The sequence below is a fragment of the Alligator mississippiensis genome, chromosome 2, assembly GCF_030867095.1.
Source record: "Alligator mississippiensis isolate rAllMis1 chromosome 2, rAllMis1, whole genome shotgun sequence".
In the NCBI taxonomy this organism is placed as follows: domain Eukaryota; kingdom Metazoa; phylum Chordata; order Crocodylia; family Alligatoridae; genus Alligator; species Alligator mississippiensis.
In genome coordinates, this window is record NC_081825.1 from 190,355,013 (window position 1) to 190,375,980 (window position 20,968).

Below are 20,968 nucleotides of genomic sequence, written 5' to 3' on the forward strand. Positions count from 1 at the left end.
TCAGCTGCTGGGAGATGCACTCCTCATCAGCAATCTGGTGCCCCTTCAGACCTGGGAGGTACTAGTCCCCCATGGCTTCAAGAACAGTAAGACTCCTGAGGCAGACAGCCTGCCCAAAGAGTTCCACATTGCTTCTGGGGCCAGGTGAACCTGGACCTGCTGGGGGTCTATAGACAGCACTTGCAGGATCGCCACCTAAGGGTGGGATTGGAGGAGGGCCACGTAACCCCTCTTTACAAGAAGGGGAGAGGTAGGACCTGAAAAATTGGTGTCCTGTAACACTCCTGGACTTTGACCACAAACTAATGGTCAAAGTCTTGGCTGAGTGTTTTAAGTCTGTTATACTTGCTATAATCCACAAGGACCAGTCATACAGAGTGCCAGGATGGCAGATCCATGGAGCCCTGATGCAGCTGCAAGATATGCTACAGTACCAGCAGGAGAAGAGGCTGAATGCTACCATGCTGAACCTCAACATGGAGAAGGCCTATGACCGAGTATCCCATTGGTTTGAGACAATGAAAAAGATGGGGGTCCCTTCAATATTCATCACCTAGATAAAGATGCAATACACTGACATGAGTAGCAGGGAACTGGTAAATGGGTCCCTGACAACCCTGACTGCAGTGCAGTTGGGCATCTGGCAGGGCTGCCCACTCTCCCAGATTCTATTTATCTACATGATGGAACTACTAATACAGCAGCTCAGGCAAGACCCAGGGATCAGTGGAGTAGAGATTCCTGGGAGTAACCAGAAAGAGATGAGGGACAAGTGGTCAGGTGAAAGAGTGTTACAACACACCCAAGCATATGGAGCTGTGGAAGGGGCCAAGCTCAACATGAGCAAAAACACCCGCCTAGTACTGAGCATACTCAGGGACCTGCCAGCCCTGGGGGTCTCCGTCCCCTGCAAAGGAGTAAAGATCCTTGGAGTTGAGTTTGACCTAGAGTTGACTGGACAGAAGGCATGAGAAAATCTGAGGCCAAGGTCAAGCAGAGACTAGGATTATGACAGTTGTGCTTCCTGTCAAGGGTGGGGTGCATGACATTCATGAAGGCATAGTTACTACCAATGCTTCTACACACCACAATAGTCTTCTCCCCGTCAGAGCAAGACAACCACAGTATCCAAAGACCGATGTGCATTTTCTTCTGGGACTCCAGATGGGAGACGGTAGTGAAGACCAAACGCTACACAACAAAGTGGTCTGGAGGCAAAGGAATTCCAGATGTCTTGCTGTTCCTCTGGACCAAGTACATAAGCCAAATCTGCAAACTGGCAACAGAGACAGAATTGAAAACAGCCTGCTTTGTATTTTGCAGGGCAACTACTGTGACAGTGATGGGTGTACATGAAAACCAATGCAAGCCTGTGGACCATGGAGTCACCGTGATACTACAAAGTCCTGAAACACTTCTGGGACAAATACAAACTGCAATAAACGGCCCCAGTGACTGTGATGAACCACCATAAGATCCAAGAGGTGGTAAGGACAAGATACATTGTGTTGCCCATGAACCTACTACCTGATGCCAGGCCGTGTGGGAATGAGTCTTTCACAAGGACCAGCAGAAAGAGCACAAAGACTTGAACTGGCAGGTAGCCCACTGGGCACTTCTAGTGTGAGCATGGAGAAACAGTGAGGGGCAGAGAGGCCCATCCAACTGCCCCAAGCAAACCTGCCAGCAAGAGGTAGAAACAATCCACCTTCTCTGGGACTGCCCATACACTAGAGGTGTGGAAGAGAGTATGTCTACTCCTCCTGGTGGTGGCAGGGTTCATAACCTGGACCAGAGAGGCGGTTCTGTACAGATACTTGACTAAACAGCAAAGAACTCCATCAGTCTGCTTTGACCAAGTCATCTCCTGTTTCAGGAATGCTTGTGGAAGACCAGGAACCTACTCATAAACAGACACACAAACCTCTTAGTTGAGGGCTGCATCAAAATGGGAGTGACATACTGGTAGTCCAGGAAGACAGTAGTAGAAAATGGACAAGAGATGGCAGACATCATATGGAAGAGAGGGGACTAGCATAGGCTGTTCAGAGACAGGGCCCCCAAAGAGAGCAGTGATGATGAGGAGGAAGAGGATAATGACAGCATCAAAGATGATGACGGATACAATGACAAGTGAAAGGACTAGGCAAACAGGCAGGGGAGTTGGTAGTGGAGGAAGTAAGTGAAGTAGTACTTTGCATAATTGTGATGGTTAAAGGTGAAGGTGACAGGCAAACAGGCACGTGGGAACACAGGTACACGGTGCAGTTTTTGTAATGGGAATAAGAATGGTGTAATGATAAAGGTGTTTTTTTGGACTGCCCAGTGAACCACAGTGGTCACAAGACAGGTTGGTAGAGGTGTAGGGAAAAATGTGGCCTTTCCTTGAGCATCTGAAGGCCTTCAGGGTTGGGACTTGTATGTAGGATGCCTGCTATGGATCTGGGAATATCTGAAACCCTAATCTGAAGAGACTAGGAGGTAGGGTACTTGCCAGTGGCAGCGCCACACAGACTTGGATGATTGAGCTCTGCTCAGTCAATAGAATTCAGAACTGATTTGGCTGAATTGGCATGAGACACGAAATTTTAAAAAGTTTAAAATGTGGTAGGTTCCCATGTGCATCTTGGCTTTTTTTGGCTAAGATCAATGGATCATTTCTGGCATCAAAGGGAGGGTGTCAGGGCTGGCTCTGGCCTTCCTGGTGCCAGCCTGATATTGTGGTACTTCCAGGCCCAGTGCCAGTCACCTATGGAGGCAACACCCGCCTGTTTTGTTTTTTGTTTTGTTTTGTTTTTTTTTGGAGGGGGAAGGGGTTGAAGGGCTAAACACGCACACACACACAAGGTTCCCATCTACATTCTCATTGGCATGGTTGCCTAATATGGGCCACATATTTATTTTATAGTCATGCTCAGTGTTGGCTGCATATAATCTAGGGTTACCATATTTCCAGTTTCAAAAAAGAGGACACCTATCATGCAGAGGCACAGGAAGAGAATATGACTGTGGGAGGTAGTGATATGCCGAGGCCGTGCCCTGCCCATTCAAAGGGCCCCCCTGTCCCTTTCCCCCACTGGAGGGGCAGGCACATCCCCCACCCCCAACCTGCCTGCAGCTGCCAAAGCACGCTCAGACCCATGAGGTGCTCCCTGCTGTGATCGCCCACACCCAGCTCCCACCAGTGAAGCAAAGCTAAGTCCCAGACATGTGGTTAGATTTGAAAAACCTGCCTAGATGGAGATCAGAGGACTCAGAAAGAGGACATGTCCAGGAAAACCCAGACATATGATAACCCTATATAATCAGCTTCATAGTTGGTTTCTATTATTGAGCACATGCTGCTTTTAGCAGCAGTTGAAAGATAGACAATGTATTTAGTGAGCTTTCTTTGTATGGAAATGTAGGATAAGGGACTTTTTCCCCCATGCTGATTGAGGGGGAAAAAACACTCATTTTGTATTTGAGTAAATACAGTATTTTCTGCACTCTATCTGTAGAAGGTGCTTAGTTGCATTATTCCACGTTATTGTTTTGCTTTTATCATATAGGTTAAGGAGTTGTTAGTTGTTGCTGATGAAGATGGTTCCTCTATTATTCCCAGTGTGATCACTTTGGGACAAGAACCCCACAAATACACTAAAATCTCTAACTTATCCATGTCCTTTTTTAAAATGTGGAGCCCCAAACTTCACACAGTGCTCTATTGAGGCCGAACTACTGTAGAGTAAAGAGTCCTCCATATCTTGCACCTAATGCTTCTATTCATGCATCCCAAAACCACATTTGCCTTCTACACGCTTACTTGCCAGTTAGCCCATTCACTTGTAACTAGAACCTTAGCTGTGTTCTTAGTTGCTCTTTTGCTTTTAGACTATAGGCAACTCTCGCTTAGTGCTCTTAATTGGTTCCAGAAAAACCGAGCGTTAAAGAAAACTGAAAGTATTTGACAACCCAAGATGGCAACTGAAAGTGTTTTTAGTTACTCAACATGGCGACTGTGAGTGTTATAATGAAACTCGATGAGCACTAAGTGAAATCAGGTTCATTATAACATTGAAGCGAAATAGCGCTAAGCGAAACAGCGTTAAGTGGGGGTTGCCTGTACTCAACTAATTAATTCATGAAGAAAAAAACCCAAATAATTATTTTAATTACAATAATGTATGGAATAAACTTTCTAGCCTCCAGATGTTAATGAATTATGTGACTCACATTTCTATTTTGTTGATTTTTACATCCAACAAATCTGATGCAGAAATAATAGGAAAACCCATCATACATTGGCTTTACCAAGGATGTTGCATACTGAGAAAGTAGAAGACATACCAGCCTCTATGCTACAGCCATAGACAAGTATAAGCAACCCTAATCTGGAGGTGGTTGGTTTAGCCTAATTTAGAATTGAAACACTTAAAGGGCGACTATATACATGCTCCTGGGGAGGGGTATGTGTGTGGGGCAGGGGAGGGGGGTGCTTTAATTAGAGTGGCTCCAAGAGTCATTCTAATTAAAGTTCCTGGAACAACTTGTATATTAGTGTCCCTGTGCTTCAAAATGGTGGCAGGGGCATTTGATCTAAAGCTCATTTGATGGTAATCACTATGCTCCAGCAGACTCTATTAATTGAGTCTGCTCCAACATGCTGTAATTACAGCACATTGGAGCAGCCTCCACACTCATGCATAGGCACCCGTAGCAATTAAAATAAGTACTGGAGCAAACATTTGCCAATAGCAGAGAACAAGGGGCAAGAGCCAAAGTCAAAACAAACAGCTGACCCAGATTACAGTAGTGAGCGCTTTATTGATACTTTGACAAACTCTGTTTGCATTTTGTGCCTCTTTATTACCATATTTACCTTAATCCAAGATGACTTTGAATTCAAGATAACTCCCCAATAATTAGATTCTGTAAGTGGAAAATTATATATTTATTATAATTGTTCATGTATAGAATCTGATTTGTGGAAGGTCATCTTAAATTCCATCCCCCTCCCCTCCCCTCCCCCCCCGCATAGTGGGAAAAACCAGTTGGAGGGGAAAGGGGCCAGACCCCTGCCACATGTCCCCTGAGCCTGTGCCTACCATCAGCCATGAACCCCTTTTCTGCCTGGCCCTCCATGCCTGTGCCAGTCCCCACATCTGTTGTCCCCATGCCTATGCCTCCCCAACCTCCTTCTCCACTCTGCAGTCTGCCCCACAACCCCTGCCCTCTGCCACCACTCCCTGTCCCCTCTCTTCCTTATCTTCTGCTGCAGCTCTGCTCTTCCAGGCCAGTCAGCAGCAGTGCAGCCCTGGCTTGGCCCCAGCCCAACCTGGTCAGGGAGAAGCGGCAGCAGCTCCCAGCTTAGCCAAGGCTGAAGAGACTGGAGCTGGAGCAGAAGGTAGGTAGGGGAGGGTACAGTTGAGGGGGAAACAGGATGAGGGAGCCAGAAGATGGGGGGGGGGGGCAGGTACAGGGTGCAAGCAGTGGTGGAAGGCTGCAGGTTACCTCCCCTCCCACAGTCTCACCCATTCTCCACCCAACCCTGTGCCCTCTCCCCCACCAAATGAGCCAGTCCAGCCTGGGGCAAACAGCAGCTCAGGTCCAGCTTCAGCCCTGAGCCCAGAGCCAAAGCTGCAGCTAAGCCATTGCCTGTCCCATCCCAGGCTGGTATTCAAATTCAAGACAAGGCTTTTTTCCCCCATGCTGATTGGGGAAAGAAAAGTTCATCTTGGATTTGAATAAATACAGTATGCCATCATTTAAAAAAAAAAAAAGAGCTATGTAGTCAGGAAGGCAGAAACTTATGGCCCATCATCCTTTGCAAACAAGCAAAACAAGCAGGCCATCAGTAGGCTATAAATGTTGATGTTTATTCAGATACACTTGGTTAAACATATAAGAAAAACACAGAAAAATCAGGAGTGGCATGTGAAAAGCTCCCTAAGAGAATAAAGGGCTGCTGAGGCCTAACAACTATTGCCAATACACTTTTTGAGCAATGTGTCACCTGCTTCTCCTCAGCCATTACCCTTCTTTATAAGTCTGGCCTCCATTTTCAGTTTTACTGAAGGAGATGCATGAAGGGCCTTTATATTAATTGATTTACCTTTATTTTAAACAGTGGGTATGATACTCCAAAGACCTTGTTCAATAGGACAATCTGCCTTAGGCCATCCTTCAAATCTATATCCCTCTCTGTTCTAAAGGGACTACATCCAGAGAGGAGCAAAGTGTTCAGTCCTGAATGCCCATTCAAATTTTTACCTCTTTGCTGATATGCAAATATAAGTGCGCCAATTCAGGGCAAGTGTGTTTGGTATGAGTTAGTTTGTACAGTTTTGTAGCTCCTAGAGATGCTACTCTAAGTACTGTAAAATCCCTGTTATCCGGCATTCTACTAACCAGAATACTCCATTAACCAGCACTGCGCCACTGCGCCACCACCGCCATCCACCACCCTGTGCTGCCACGGCCACGTGCAAACTACATGCAACCACCCTGCACCATCACTGCCATCCACCACCCCCTGGTATTTCTAGATACCTGGAATTTTTACATAACCTGCACCCGGCATTCCCCATACATGCTGGATAACAGAGATTTTACTGTACAAACATAAAATAAGAGCTCAAAACCAGCTAGATAATAGAGACACAAGGTGGGAGGATGGAAGCACTATAATTTTGATTTTAAAAGTGGAGAGCTGAGGGGCAGAGAGATTAAATGACTTGCCTCAGGTCACTCAGGGAATGAGTGACCCAAAGCAAAATACCTGAAGAAAATACCTGACAGCGGAAAAATGGACATTCCAGCAGCTGAGTCCTTACCCGGGGCTGATGAACCATGGCAAAGGTGCCGATGCATCGACCGCCTACATACCGGAGTTGGATACTCCAAGGAACTAATGAAGACATGGGGCTATACTATTGGTTCAACCCCCTGTGACTGTGGCACAGAGTCTCAGACTATGCAACACCTGCTACAATGCCCACTACTTGAAGGCACATGTACAATGAAAGACCTCGCAAAGTATAATAAATGGGCACCCACATATGTAACAAAATGCTCCAATGTGGTGTGCAGACATTAGAAGATGGGCCAGAACTCAACCAAGATCTCCTAAGTCTCAGCCCAGTGTCCTTAACCACAAAACCCATCCTTTCTCTTCGACTGTGCTTGTCAAAAAAAAAAAATCATTTTTTCCTCCCAGAACTAGATAGTTCCCACCCAGTTACTGTATGCAGGACAAAGGGCTGCTATTAGAGGAATGTCATCGGGCTTTTGAATGACTGTACTGTGGCAACAGTCAAGCCAATGACCTAAAAAGTTCACAGCAACCTAGAAAAGTAAATCTGACAAGGCAGCCAAGCCACCTACAAATGGGCTACCAAAGAAAGGCTAGCATTTCCCTTGGTGTGTCTTACAAATACACACTAATCATGAACTGATGGGCCAACAAATCATGCCTTAACTCACATAATTGTAACACAGTCACTGCATCACCTCACTCGAATCACCATAACATTTTTTCAAATCAATTCCAGTGTTTTCATTGTATGTAATATACATGGGGAATTCTCTGAGTTAGGATGGTGGATGGCTTAGGGTTGTTGGGGCTGTACTTCAGAGCAGGGCTATCCAACTGGTAGCCTGTGTGTTGCATGCAGTCTGCAAGGCTTGTTAGCATGACTTTAGCACCCGGGGTTGAACACTGTTGTCACTCATCCCTCCCCTCTCTATCCTTGCATACCACTGAATTCCAAATTTTTGATCACCATTGGTAATTTCCACTGGTGGCAGGAAAAGGGTGGGGTAAGTGGTGGCAACATTCACCCCCTGGGTTCCAGAACCATGCAACATAGTGTTCCTGGCTGCTGTGCCAATCAGCCACCATCCTGCTGCTACAGGTGAGTTATCCCATCTGCAAGAAGCTGTATGGTCTGGATCTGACCTGTGGTGCCAACCTGGAGTTGGACACCCCTCTTTTAGAGTATTCTGGGTGCAATACACTTACCAGCTGGATTTTATGTTTCATAACATCTTCTTAGCATGGAGAAGTTAGGAATTCAAAATACTTTCAATTGACTAGAGCAGGCAGGTGGCACAATCACTCTGTGAGTCACTTCTCCATCTACAAAATGGGGAGTTTTACTTCTGTCTCTTGCTTTGCCTGTTTAGACTCGAGGTACTTGGGGATGAGGAGTCTCTTAGAACAGGGGTGTTCAACCTCTGGACCATGGGCCAGATCCAGCACACAACACTATGTGATCTGGCCTGTGGGGCTCCTCACAGGTGTGGAAATTTAGCAGGAGGAGACCAGTGGCACTACTCCCCTACTGCCAAATCTCTGGACCCATGGAGAGCCCCAGGCCCTGCATGCTGTATTCAGCACCAGATCCCAGCATGCAGGCTGAGTGGAGCAGTGCTGGGCCCCAGGGCCCAATTGCAGTGTGGGAGGCTGTGTGAGGACAGCAGTAGGCCCCCACAACCCAATCCTGGCATAAGGAGGGCAGAAGGGGTGGCACCTGATCCTTGGGAGCCAATCCTAGTGCAAGAAGGATGGGAGGAGATCGTGTTGGAGCCCCAGGGCTCAATCCTGGCATGCAGGACAATGAAGGGGTGGTGCCAAGCCCCAGGGCCTGATCCAGCCCTCAGACAGGTTCTGGGCCACTTATCTGGCCTGTGGGGCCAAAAAATTGAGCACCCATGTTTCAGACCATATCTACACTTCAAAGTCCTGCTGGCACAGTTATGTCAGCATGGAGCCTGGAAAAATCATGCTTGTTAGTTGTCATTACTGTTTAAGCAAAACTCAAAGCGTAGTCACATTATGCTGACACTGGATTGCTTTTGTCATCTTAGTTTGCATTGTGCAGAAAGTAGGGTAGCTATGCTGGGAAGAAAACACCTTCTGTTGGAATATGCTGCACCTTCACTAGAGGGCTCTGCTGCTACAGCAATGCCAGAATAGCTGTAGTAGTAGGAGCCCTTCTAGTCCAGGTAAGGTCTTTCTAGGAGATGTACATGCTATGTCTAAGAAAATACCCATAACAAAATTGTGGAGACAGTTGCACAATGATCCAAAAATCTGATTAATCATTTGTAGCTGATTGAATTGATGAAACATTAATATTATATCCTCTTTTTTCCCTTAAAAAAAGATAAATTTCTTTGTTCACCCTTTTTACTCAAATCTACATCACCCTGGGTATGTCCCCATTCCCACACTGAGGCACTCCAGCACTTGCTGCTTTTGCTTTTCCTTCAGTTCCAAGATTGAATGTCTGTATCAGATCCTTGATGTTCAAAAACAGGTTTGGGGACATGGGCAGATTTTAAAGGAAGTTAAACAGAGTCCTTCAGCTTTAATTACTCTTCTGCTGATGCAGCAAATGGAGGGGAAAACATAAATAGCACCTGCTACGTTATCAAATAGATGGAAGTCAGTGTATGCTTTCACAGCAGTGGAATCCAAAGTAAAGCCCATTTTAACAGACCTGACAATGGCAGAAAATGCTCATTAACAAGAAATATTTAACAGTGAAGTAGCTGATATATAAAAATGATCTATATGCCATACTTGTGCATTAAAATGCAACACCTGAGACAGGAGCCGAGCCTGTCTGCCATGACCAATGATATAATGACCTGCCCAACTAACCATCATTGTATACATTGCTTCCTAAACTGCTGACAAAACAAGTGGTTGGAAGAAATCAATCGCATACTTCCTGGAAGATCTTAAAGCAACTACAAAACTGAAAGATAAATAATCCAGCTGGAATCCATACTGCCAACAATGCAGATATTTTTCAATTTCTCTTGATCAAATCATTTAGAGTGTGTTCTAAAACAGAGAACTACTGTTGGGAATTTATTTATTTTGAGAAGGGCCCTGAAGAAATTACTTGATCCTAGTTTTGGTGTTTATGATACCATTTTTGTTTCTTCCCTCTTCTGGACCTATGGTCTAGTAGCTCTACCAGGCAGGGAGATGTCACCAACAGGCAGGAAAAGGCTGAATTTGATCCAAAATGGTTATTTCCAATTATGGTCTAGAAGAGGAGGAGGAGGATGGGTATCAGGCAACAAGACAGGCTTCTTCTAAACCTAGGGATTCCTGGGGCTTCTTTTGTCATAGAAATGTAGGGAGAAAAAAAAGTTGCTGATTTCCTTAGCAAAAGCAAACATTATTGACAATATGTACACCTATGCAAATGAGGGAGATCTGGTTTGGGGAGGAAAGCTGGCATCTCCACGGTTGCTGCAGATTGGGAAATCTGCACTCGAATTCCCACCTGTGGCTTATGCTTCCTGTGAGTGTGGTCATAAGCAAGGTCACGGGCAGATCTAGAATTTTGAAAGGGGGGTGCTGATGGTGAGGTGCATCATCACATATAAAATAACACAATTTTCTCCAGTTAAAATTAAACTAAAAGCTTTAGTAATATGCTAGGGGCCCAGGACTTTATTATTCAGTTTAAGATTGAAGCACAAATATAACTTCATTAGAATAACTTAAAAACAGTCTGCTGGGCTGTGAAATAGGAGCTTCGTTACTAGGAGCAGTTAACAGAGAGCAGGATTGCAGAACAAAATATAGCTTGATTAGTGGAACATCAAAACCATTACAAAGACGAGGGGGTTACTCATCCTGTGGAATGAAGAGTTCAGATGGAATCAGGTAGATTATAATGAGCCAACTAAGTCATTTGCTTCACTAGAAATGCTGCTGTTACTGCCAGGTAGTTGGTTTTAAACTTGGGGTGGACCAGAAATTGAAGGGAGGGTACAACTGTGCCAGGGCACCTTCTACTGAATCGCTTTGTCTGTCTGGTCTATTTGATTGCAAGTTCATCCAGGAAGGCATTTGCTCCGGCTATGTATTTGTACAGTGCCCAGTGCAGTATGAGTACTGGTATGTCAGTTGTCCATGGCCCAAATACTTACAGGAAAGAAATTATATAGCAAAACTGCTTTTAAAACACTTTATAAGTAGGCTTCTACAAACAATGGTAAACAAGAGTCTATTTTGAGAAGACAAAACAAAGCAAAGGTGGCAAAGGGAGTTCAAATACCTACTATTTCTGTGAAATCCAATATGGCATAAAAATGACAGACAAATGAAGTCCTCCAATAATCATCAATACACGAACATGGGAAATTTTGGTATGTATTCATTTTGATATTGGTATGTATGGGTATTTGGGTTTTTTGGTATGTATACATTATCTCCACTTCCATCCTTTGTCCATTTCAGCACAAACGGTGAAATTTTCAAAGCAACTGAAGGGACTCAGACACTTGCCTCCCGTTAGTTTGAACAGCATGTGTTGCAGCTTATACACCTCACCCTCCCCAACAATTCTAGAGTTTATCATTATAACCTTCATTAATTTTAATTTTATTTAAATTGGGAGGCAAGAATTAGTCAAACTAACTAGCACATATTGCCATATTTTGTATGAGATGTAATCAAACCTGCCCAATGGGATATACAAAAAACTATGAAAGGAGCCAGGTTAGTATTACATATGGATCACAAGTCCATTCTTAGAAATTCCTTTAACTGTTGCTCAGTTACCACAATGTGTGCTTGCTTATGTCTTTCTTGACATGCCTTCACTGTACTTAGTCACTGCTGGGAACAGCTCTGCAGCATATTGATGAAATAGAAAAATACATTCAGGCCAATTTTTTTTAAACAACGACAACTAATTCCATACTTAAGATCTTAACTGGAATTGTGTACACTCAGAAGTGTTAAAATACCATGTGTTTGAAGTGCTTCTGTATGGATTTAAGAGTCTAACTTCAGGCACCATGACTGGAAAGTTTTGGTCCTATTGAGCACTTTTACACGTGATCCAGGGGTGGAGGGGGGTGGTTGGTGCTTTGATTAGAGTGGCTCTGGATTGTAGAATTAGAAGCAAAAACATTCTGCCATTTCTTAGAGAGAATTACAAGCCATCTGAATAATTCTACTGTTGACTACAAAGGACCATCTCACAGTATCATAATAAATTCAAATTTATTGTACAGGATGTGAGGTTACCAATAAAATTATAAATGCAAACTTTGAGTTATGAGCGGTACTGGTTATCTTAGCACACACACATGCACTCACTCATTCAAACCCATGTCATTTAAATCTATGTAGTATAGTGTACAGTAGGGCTGTGCAAAGCTTCTGGTGCTGATTCAATTTGGAGGAGATTTGGCCTGATTCAGGGGCCGAATCTCCGAATCAAATCAGGGGGACCAATTAAAAGGTCTGAATCGATTTGAAGCTCTCCAAATCAATTCAGAAAAAATTCGGAGAGCTTCAGTGATTCAGACAGTCCCTGCCTGCTGCAGCAGGGAACTGGACCTGGACTCTGAGCTGGTAAGTGGTGGGTGGGGGAGGGGAGGCTGGAGGAGCGGGGAGGGGACCATGAGGGGACCCCTGCCAGGCCGCATCCCCTGCCTGCTCCCCCCTCCCCTCCAAGTCTGCCCCACCTGGACCCAGCTCCTGGTCTTTTTAAAAAAAGCCCCTACTCACCGGGTGCTGCCACAGCACATGGAGGGGCTCTGTCACAAGCCTCCCGACCCCAGGCCCGCCCATGGCTTCCCCACCTGCCCCAGCTCTGGCCCTTTAAAAAAAAAATTAAAATAATCAAAACCCCAAACTCACCAGCTGCTGCAGCAGGGGGGCTTCTGGGGGTGCATGGAAGAGCCCTTCATGCAGCACAGGGCAGTGAGCAGCAGCAGGGATTGCCCCCCACTGGGCAGCAGCCAGTGAGCTTGGGTTTTTTGTGTTTGTTTTTAAGGGCTGGGAGCTGGGGTGGGCAGGGCAGCCACGGGGGCAGAAACAGTGGGCAGGGGGGGCTCAGGGCAGAGCCCCCCATGTGGTATGGGGTAGTGGGGATTGCCCCCCTACCAGGCAGCAGTCTTTTTTTTTCAGAGATCCAGGAGCTGGGGCAGACGGGGCAGACATTGAGAGCGGGTAGAGGGTGAGGCCTATGTGATTCAGAGATTTGGCTGATTCGGCAGCAGCTAAATCTCCGAGTCAGATTTGGCCAAATCAATTTGGGACAGTGATTCAATTCACCAAATCGAATCACTGCCCCCCAAATCAGCCGAATCTGAAGCGAGTACTAGCTGCTTTGCACAGGCTTAGTGTATAGTAGCTGCTGTAGTGATTGTAAAAGCACTGGTGTCAGTATATCTACCTATCTGAGGCCCTGGAGTCTGCTGTTGATGGTCAGCTTCCTTAAAGACAGCTTCCTTCTGTCTCAGTGGGTCAGCTGTTGGATGAGAGGGCGCCACTGAGGGCCTGAGGGTCACACTTCACTGTCTTTTATCGCTTTCTGGCAGGCTTGTGTGATCCCCCAGCTTCATTTTGGCTGCCCAATCCAAAGGTCGCTGTCCCATGTGAGTCTTGAGTAGTGCCCGACAGCTGTTAGTCACAAGTTTCTTGCCTGTCGTTACTGCAGTTTCGGGAGTCAGTTTATGATTTTCATTAATTAACAATGGTATTGTTAAGGGTTGCGGGAATAGTCAATAGAGTGGGTGCCTAGTCCCAGGAATCAGTTCCTTGGCTTGATTAGCCTAAAATGGCTTGTAGAGTTTTGTAATGGTAGGTTCCTCTGGCTCGGCTATTGTCATTTAATTATCTACTGATCATCATACATACTGGCATTCACTCAAGGGACCAGCCCAATATAGCAGATTTTATCACTTTACAGTTATAGTTTCAATGAAGTTTTTAACAATGGTCCAGGGTCTAACTTCATTTTACAGGGAGTACATTCCTTAAGGGTTTAAAAGCATAAAATACAACATACCATGGTAAAGATGAGATGGATGAAATATAAAAATGCACTGTGAGAAATATATAAAAATGCAAAGTGAAGTAGTGAGGATCAAAGGCTACTGGGGACAGTAAGTGAGTTAGGTAGCACCAGGATATATTTACAGTCTTTGAAGTAGATATTTTAGTTCTCTTGTTTTCCTTAGTGACACTGAGCTTAATTAATATGTAGATGTAGTTTGCAAGTTTCTCCTACAGAAAGCCATTTCAGCTTTCTGGTTTGCTCTTAGCCTTGCTACGCCCATGCAATGAGTGTGCTAGGTCTCTGCCAATACTTAGAAAAAGTAATGCACAAAATGGGGGGTGCAGGCAAGAAGGGGTTTCTTGTTACACTACAGATGAGAGCAGAGTTTTGGTTTATGCCCACTGTTCTTAAGAACTGGAGTGGGTGAGATCTGGATCTGCATTTTGAACCTGCCATGTACTGTATCAACAGAATGACCTATACCAAAAACATGAACCTGAAGAACCTAACAAGAACCTAATAAACCTGAAGAATCTAACAAACATTATGGCCGAGGGGCACTCCCAAGTACTGCACACCAGCTCAATATCAACAGTTTGGAGTGAGCCTATAGTCAGGCGGGAGCAAAATGCAGCCCGGGGGCCAGATGCGGCCCGCCAGGCCATTCTATCTGGCCCACGGAGCCCCTAAAAATTTAGAAAATTAATATTAATCTGCCCTGAGCTGCCTGTCATGTGGCCCTTGATGGCTTGTCGAAACTCAGTAAGTGGTCCTCTGCCCAAAATAATTGTCCACCCTTGCATAGATCAACCAAAATGATTGGGGGCAGGCAAGAGAAATCAATACACTTATAAATTAAGGCTACCTTTCAGAAGAGCACTTAAGCACATTTTCCAACATTAACCACAAGTCTAAATTCATCCCAGCTGAGAAGACTAGGAAGTGGCATCTATCTGTCTCACAAGACAATAGAATTGCACTGAGGCAGGCATCGTTTCACTGAACATTTGCAAGTGTGGCTGTAGAGCCCAATTCTTGAGTGACAGTCCTTTCCATACCTGTCACATTTGAAATTGATATTAAACAATACTGAATGTGATATGGGGTTCTTCCTGAAGTTTCTTCTTCTTTCCTTTGCATGTTGGGCTTTTCTGTCCTCAAAAGCCTTCATTCCATGCTTAATAAACTGTTTCTAAGTGCTTAAAACCTCAGCAAGTTCACGACCCTGCTAAACTCCACTTCAGATCTCAAAAGCCTCAAATGTTGATCTATCATAGTTCACTGATCCATCATAGCTGACTGATATGGGATAAAATGCTGCACTGACTTCTAAAGTTAGGGACAGACATTACACATAATCTGGTTTAAGTGATCAGAAACTGGTTTAAACCTGTACCAGAACAGATGTTCAGTGAACATAAACTAGTTTGAAAATGGCTGAAACTGGTTTGAGATAAACCTGGTTGAATGTAGTATCAGACTTAACTGATTTGGGTCAAACCCTTTACACAATGTCTGTTCCAGACCCCTTGCTGGTTTAAGATAAACCAGACACCCCCAGCATCCTGGCATGGTCTCTGGGCTGGCAGGGCGCTCTGCTTCACAGCAGGGCTGGCCCCTCCTCTCTGCTCCCTGGCTGGAGGTCCGGCAGAGATTACAGATGTGTGGGCCGGGCACAAGGCGCGGCCCATTTTGCGCACGCGGGCTGTGGCCAGCAGCCCGGGCACACGGGGTCAGAGAAAACCAGGGGCGAGCTAGAATTAGTCACAGACGCTTAGTGGTTGATTCAAGATTGTTTACTTACACCAAAGACGGTCGTGGTGTAGGCTGGACAGTTTTCCAGGCACAGCTCCACTTAAATCCTCGTTTGAGGATTACAACAAGCTCGCTCTCTCCTACGGAGTTGTTGAAGCTCCGTGGGTCCGTCTCTTTTGCGCGCAGGAAGGGATACGTCTAGGAATTTATTGGCGACGGGGAGAGGCCAGAGGCTGATCAGGCCCCTGTTGCCTTTTAAGAAATGCGTTGGGTCCGTAAGGATCCGCAGCGCTTAGAGATCTTCACGCAAGGCGAAGGTTTTTCTCTCTCTCTCTAACTCCGAACTCCGACTTGGGCGGAAACCACCCAAGCTCTTTATACGGCTAGCAAGCCAATCGCTAGCTGCCACATATGCATAATTTAATGTGAACCAATAATGTGGCTCAAATTTCAATACAAATGGCGGGAACTCTTTGCACCGAGCATTTCTTAGATGCAAAAAGAAATGCACCCTGCAAAGAAAGCTACAAGTTGGCGGGAATTCTCCGTTGCACCGGGGTTCTCTTCTACAGCAGAAAACTCCACCGTGCAAAGAAGCTGCAATTTAGCGGGAAAATAATTTAGCAGTGCCAAAGCACACACAAAACACAAAATCACAACTTTGGGTTGTGACAACAGACACTTCAGGGTCTGCGTGGCTTCCCCCTGCCCTATTCCCCCCTTCCCCCTGCCCACTTGCTCAAGCAGGAATTCTTCCTCCCTCCTTCCCATCTCCCACAGCATGGACCCTAGCACCACAGACCCTAGACATGTGGTTTGCTAGCTAATGCCAAGAGGTGCCTTTGTGCATCTCTCTCCACTGGGACAGGCAGACAGAACAGTGACTGTTTAGGGCTAGTTGGAGCTAATCCAACAGGTCAGCTAGTAAGCTGTTTACAAAGAGTTTGAACTAATGGAGAGAAGCTATTGTTTTGGTGATGAGGTGATATACACTATTATCAGCCCCTGCTGGCTTGCTTGCCTGTCACTTTGCTGCAGACAGTATAAAGCAGGGAGAGAGATTGAAAAGCTCCATATCCATCAACAGATGCATTCACTGCACTGCACCCCTCTCCTCCCCCCCCACCCGACACTTACCTCAGAGTACTGGCAGGGGCCTGGGGGCTGGCAACACTCCCACCCCTTGAGCAGCCAGTGGGGAAAAGCCTGGGACTGTGCAGGGAGACCTCCCTAACCAGAGGTCCTGTGGGGACCTGGCCATGCCCAACCCCGCTCAGGTCAGCCCTGTGCAAGGGAAAGAAGGGCTGCTTTAGGGCCTCTCTGGCTTCTAGCCTGAGCCACTGCAGGCATGTGCTTACATTTCCTCAGTCCAGAGAGAATGTCTGTTGAGTTACAAAATGGTTCAGCATAGCTAGGTTAGACTAATTTGCAAAGATTGAATCAATTCAGGCTTTTTGAATGTCTGCCCGTAGCCTAAAAGGCCACTTTGGATGGGAGAGGACCAGATGTAATTATAAAACCAAGGAGGGAGCTGGGGTAGGGAGAGGAGGTTTAGGGTGTGGTAAAAAGGGAGATTACTACAAGCAATGAGCTGAAATGTGAAAAAAGAAGAAAAGGCTGGAAGACAATCCAAAGCTCATCTGGTACAATCTCCTGCACAAGTGTCAGAGCAGCTATTCATAAGACACTAGGAAATTAGAATCAGAAAAAGTATTCCCAAATATGTCTCTGGATAGAACAACAGTATCCTATGCCATCTGGAGGCTAAAACAGAGTTTAGCAGATTATTTTTTTCTTCAGAAGAGAACATAATGGTTCTTCAGGTAAGCAAATATCTGAAAGGGCTTATTTTAGCTCCCCCTTTGCCACCGTGAAATACAAATCTTTTGTATTTTCATTGTGTAGTGCCAACATTAGAAATACCAACCTGCAGAAACATTCTAATTTGTGATTGAATCTACTCCCAAAATGAATCAAAACCAGTGCTTCTCAAACTTTCTGATGTGGAGGACCAGCAATTTTCTTTCCAGTGGGCCAGGGACCAGTGCCTAGTTCAGCCGGTGGCAGCAACTTCGTATAACAGCGCTACTCAAATGCGCGACCAGCTGTTTCTTTCTCTTTCCTCACCTCGCACGACGTGACGTCACCTGGAGTGTTGGAACGTACAAACTGTGGCGCTATAACATATCAATGTTATGCTTCTGAAAATATATTTCTTTCTTTCCTGGCAATGCGCTGCGGACCGGCGAGTGGTGGCTCGCAGACCTGCACCAGTCCGCAGACCACCACTTTGAGAAACACTGCTTTAAACCAACATATGCTAAAAATAATGCCCGGCTTGGATCTCATCTCTTTGCCCCACATCAAAACACGTTACAGAGATACAGAATCATGCATGCAGGAGAAATAAGTAAGCTTTTTAAAAGATGCAACACTGTGAATGCAAACATCTCAGAAGCATGCCATCTGGAACGTTCTCACATGGAAATCTACTTCGCCTATGGTAACTTAGAGGTTCAGAGGTCAAATGAGAACTAAGTATAAATTGCTCTTGCTTGAAGTAAAACCAGATTTTTCCCCCCAGTTGAGGAACTAATTTGCCTGGTTTGCTTTCAGAGATTAGGAGAGGCTGTAAAATTTAACCACTAAAAGCAAGAAGCTGCACACTAACATTCCAAATCCTAACATGTAAAAATTGACAATGCTGAAGAGTAGGGGAGGCCAGCAATTTTCAACTGAAAAAGTTTTGATTCAGCGGTGGCTAATGTGGAACTAAAGATTACCGTTTCATGTCTTGCCCAGGGCCCCTGCTTGCATGCAGCTCTGAAGCCCAGGGGGTGAATTCAGAGGAAGGGAGGAGGGGGAAGAGAGAGAAGGGAGTGGTAAACAGGAGCAGCATTCACCCCTTAGGCTCTGGGATCCCATGAAAGCAGGAGCTCTAGCCAAATCCTGCCCTGATCAACCGGTGAGCTCAGAGCTCACCGCTCACATGGTGCTTCAGCATGAGCCTGCACTGCACTCAGAGCCTTATCCACCTTGCCCAGAACCTGGATCTCCTGCTGCCCCACTGTCCTCTATGGGCTGCCTCCTCATTCAGACTGTACTGTCCAGGATGCAATTGCCTTCTCTGGCCCAGGGTTGAGAATGTCATGTACCATGGGAGATGAGTCTAAGTGACCCACATAGAGAATGTGAACATGAGTTTTCACCAGAAGTTAACATTTTCAGGGGTAGGAGCAAAGAAGCCCATTTTCTGACCAACTCTATTCAAACTCCTTCTAAAGAGACTGGCACCAGTCTCTTAATGAGTCAAACTGAGAAAACAGTGCCTGGATCTGAAGGGTTAGAGGTGACAACTCAGCAGTGTCAGCAGATGAATTTTGACCTTGGCTTTTTGCTTTACCCACTAATGCAAAAAAGCCTAAGGCCACCGAATTAAAGGTGCAGGTCCAGACCCATCTTTTTTCACAAGACTGACAGGTTTGGGAGAGATTTCTCAGCTTCAGGGGATATTCTTTCCTCTAAAATTGGCAGGATCCAAAGATCATGAAAGTACTGTTCTATTGTATATTGTACATACCTCCTAAGCCACATAATACAATAATTAAAATACAGGATGAGTTTACAAACCTGAAACACTAGTTTTGGCATCACCATAGATATTGTTACTAATGAACACAACACTAATCAACAACAGAAGGAAATGGATTGTTTAGTGGCCTGTTTCTTGGAACCACACAACACATCCACCCTGCTAATATTCCTCATTCATCGATCGTGCCAACACAACCTGGCATAGCACAGTTGCTGAGAACAGAAAACTCCCCAGGGAACTGATAGACAGGCAGATTATCAAAAGTAGAGGAAAGAAGCAAACAAACAAATCCAACCTGACAACCTAGTCTATGAAAGAATTAGAACAATACGTTAGTTTATTGGCTAAAGAAAAAAAAATCAAGGGCCCTCACACATCTGTCAGCAATGCCATGACACTGGTGTACATTTGAAACACATTTCTATAAACCAACTCATCCCCATTCCCTGCATGGATGTATGGATAACTGTAGGGATACTCTTCCCCAATAAGAAAGCACATTACTTCCATGGCACTCCTCTCCCCTTGTCTTGCAGAGCTCTGCTTTGTAAGGAGGGCAAAGGAAGAAGTTCCGTTCTATGCAACATTACTTCCTGAAAATCTACAGATCATCCTGTAGGAGAAAGTGAGGCAGACAGAAGTCCCAGCTACTCCCACTGAGATGTGAAATCTGCTCCATTTAACTCACAGAGGTTTACGGTTACAAATATTCCCTTGTCTTCCTGTTGTTTCCTCTTTGGATTCTTCAGCCTAATATGGCCTCATTCCCATGGACAATGGAGAGGTAAAAATAAAGGTGACCTTCTCCAAGTCCAGAAGGACAAATGTAGAAATTAAGCTATGTGTTGACCCATGAGCTAAACAGACACAAGCTGTGTAAGGCATACGGTTCATCTAATTAATCTCTGTAGACCTGAACTTCAAGAACATTCATTGAAGGTGACAAACTTCTGAGATGCCGGGCAGAAGAAGTCTTCTGTATGCAAACAGTTAAAGGGAAACCACCCATGCTTTATATTTTTTAAATTGAGCATTTTTTTGGAAAAAGCCCACGCAATCCTTTTTTTGACAGAGCATGCTTTAGATGTTATAGCCTAACATGTATGTGCATATTTCTGCATAAGTGCATGTATGTGCATATGTATCTGAATATTTTAATTAAGAGCTTTTCTGTTTCCCTGTTTCTGTTCAGAAGGGTGTTATAAGCAGCTCAGATAGCTACAACATGTAAAAATATAATTCAGGCCTTTTCCTTCTCAACTTCACTTTTTCTTCTAACACATTCACTTTCAGTTTCCATTTCAGCTAGACAACTTCTTTTCCCCCTTACTACTTGTCCTAGCCTCCTGCGGAGGGTTCGGGACTGAGAGTATGGTCGGGGGTAGAAAGGTGAGAAAGGTTTATTGACTTAACAAAAACACAACTACGCGTAGTAACAAGACAAACAATGATAGACAAAAGCAATTCACGTCGGCAACTTATCGGCAGTCCCCTCTGATGCCTGATGCACAGCAAGTTTCTCTTTCCACAAAATTCAGTGAAGTCAGGTGTCCCCGATCAGCACTGTCCGAGGGGTACCGGGAAGGACCCTGGAATGCAGTCCTTGGGCTCCTTGAGGTCCACGGGCCCACTGATCCAGGCAACAGCTAACTCATCTCTTTCACAGAGCTGTATCTTCCTTCTGAATGGTTTCTAGATATTTCAGATAATTTATAGCTTCTGAATGGTTCTGATAATGTACAACCACTCAGATTCCTTTTACTTCAACTGTCCTTAGACTGACCAATAGCAGTACTAGCTTTGCATTCCTTTG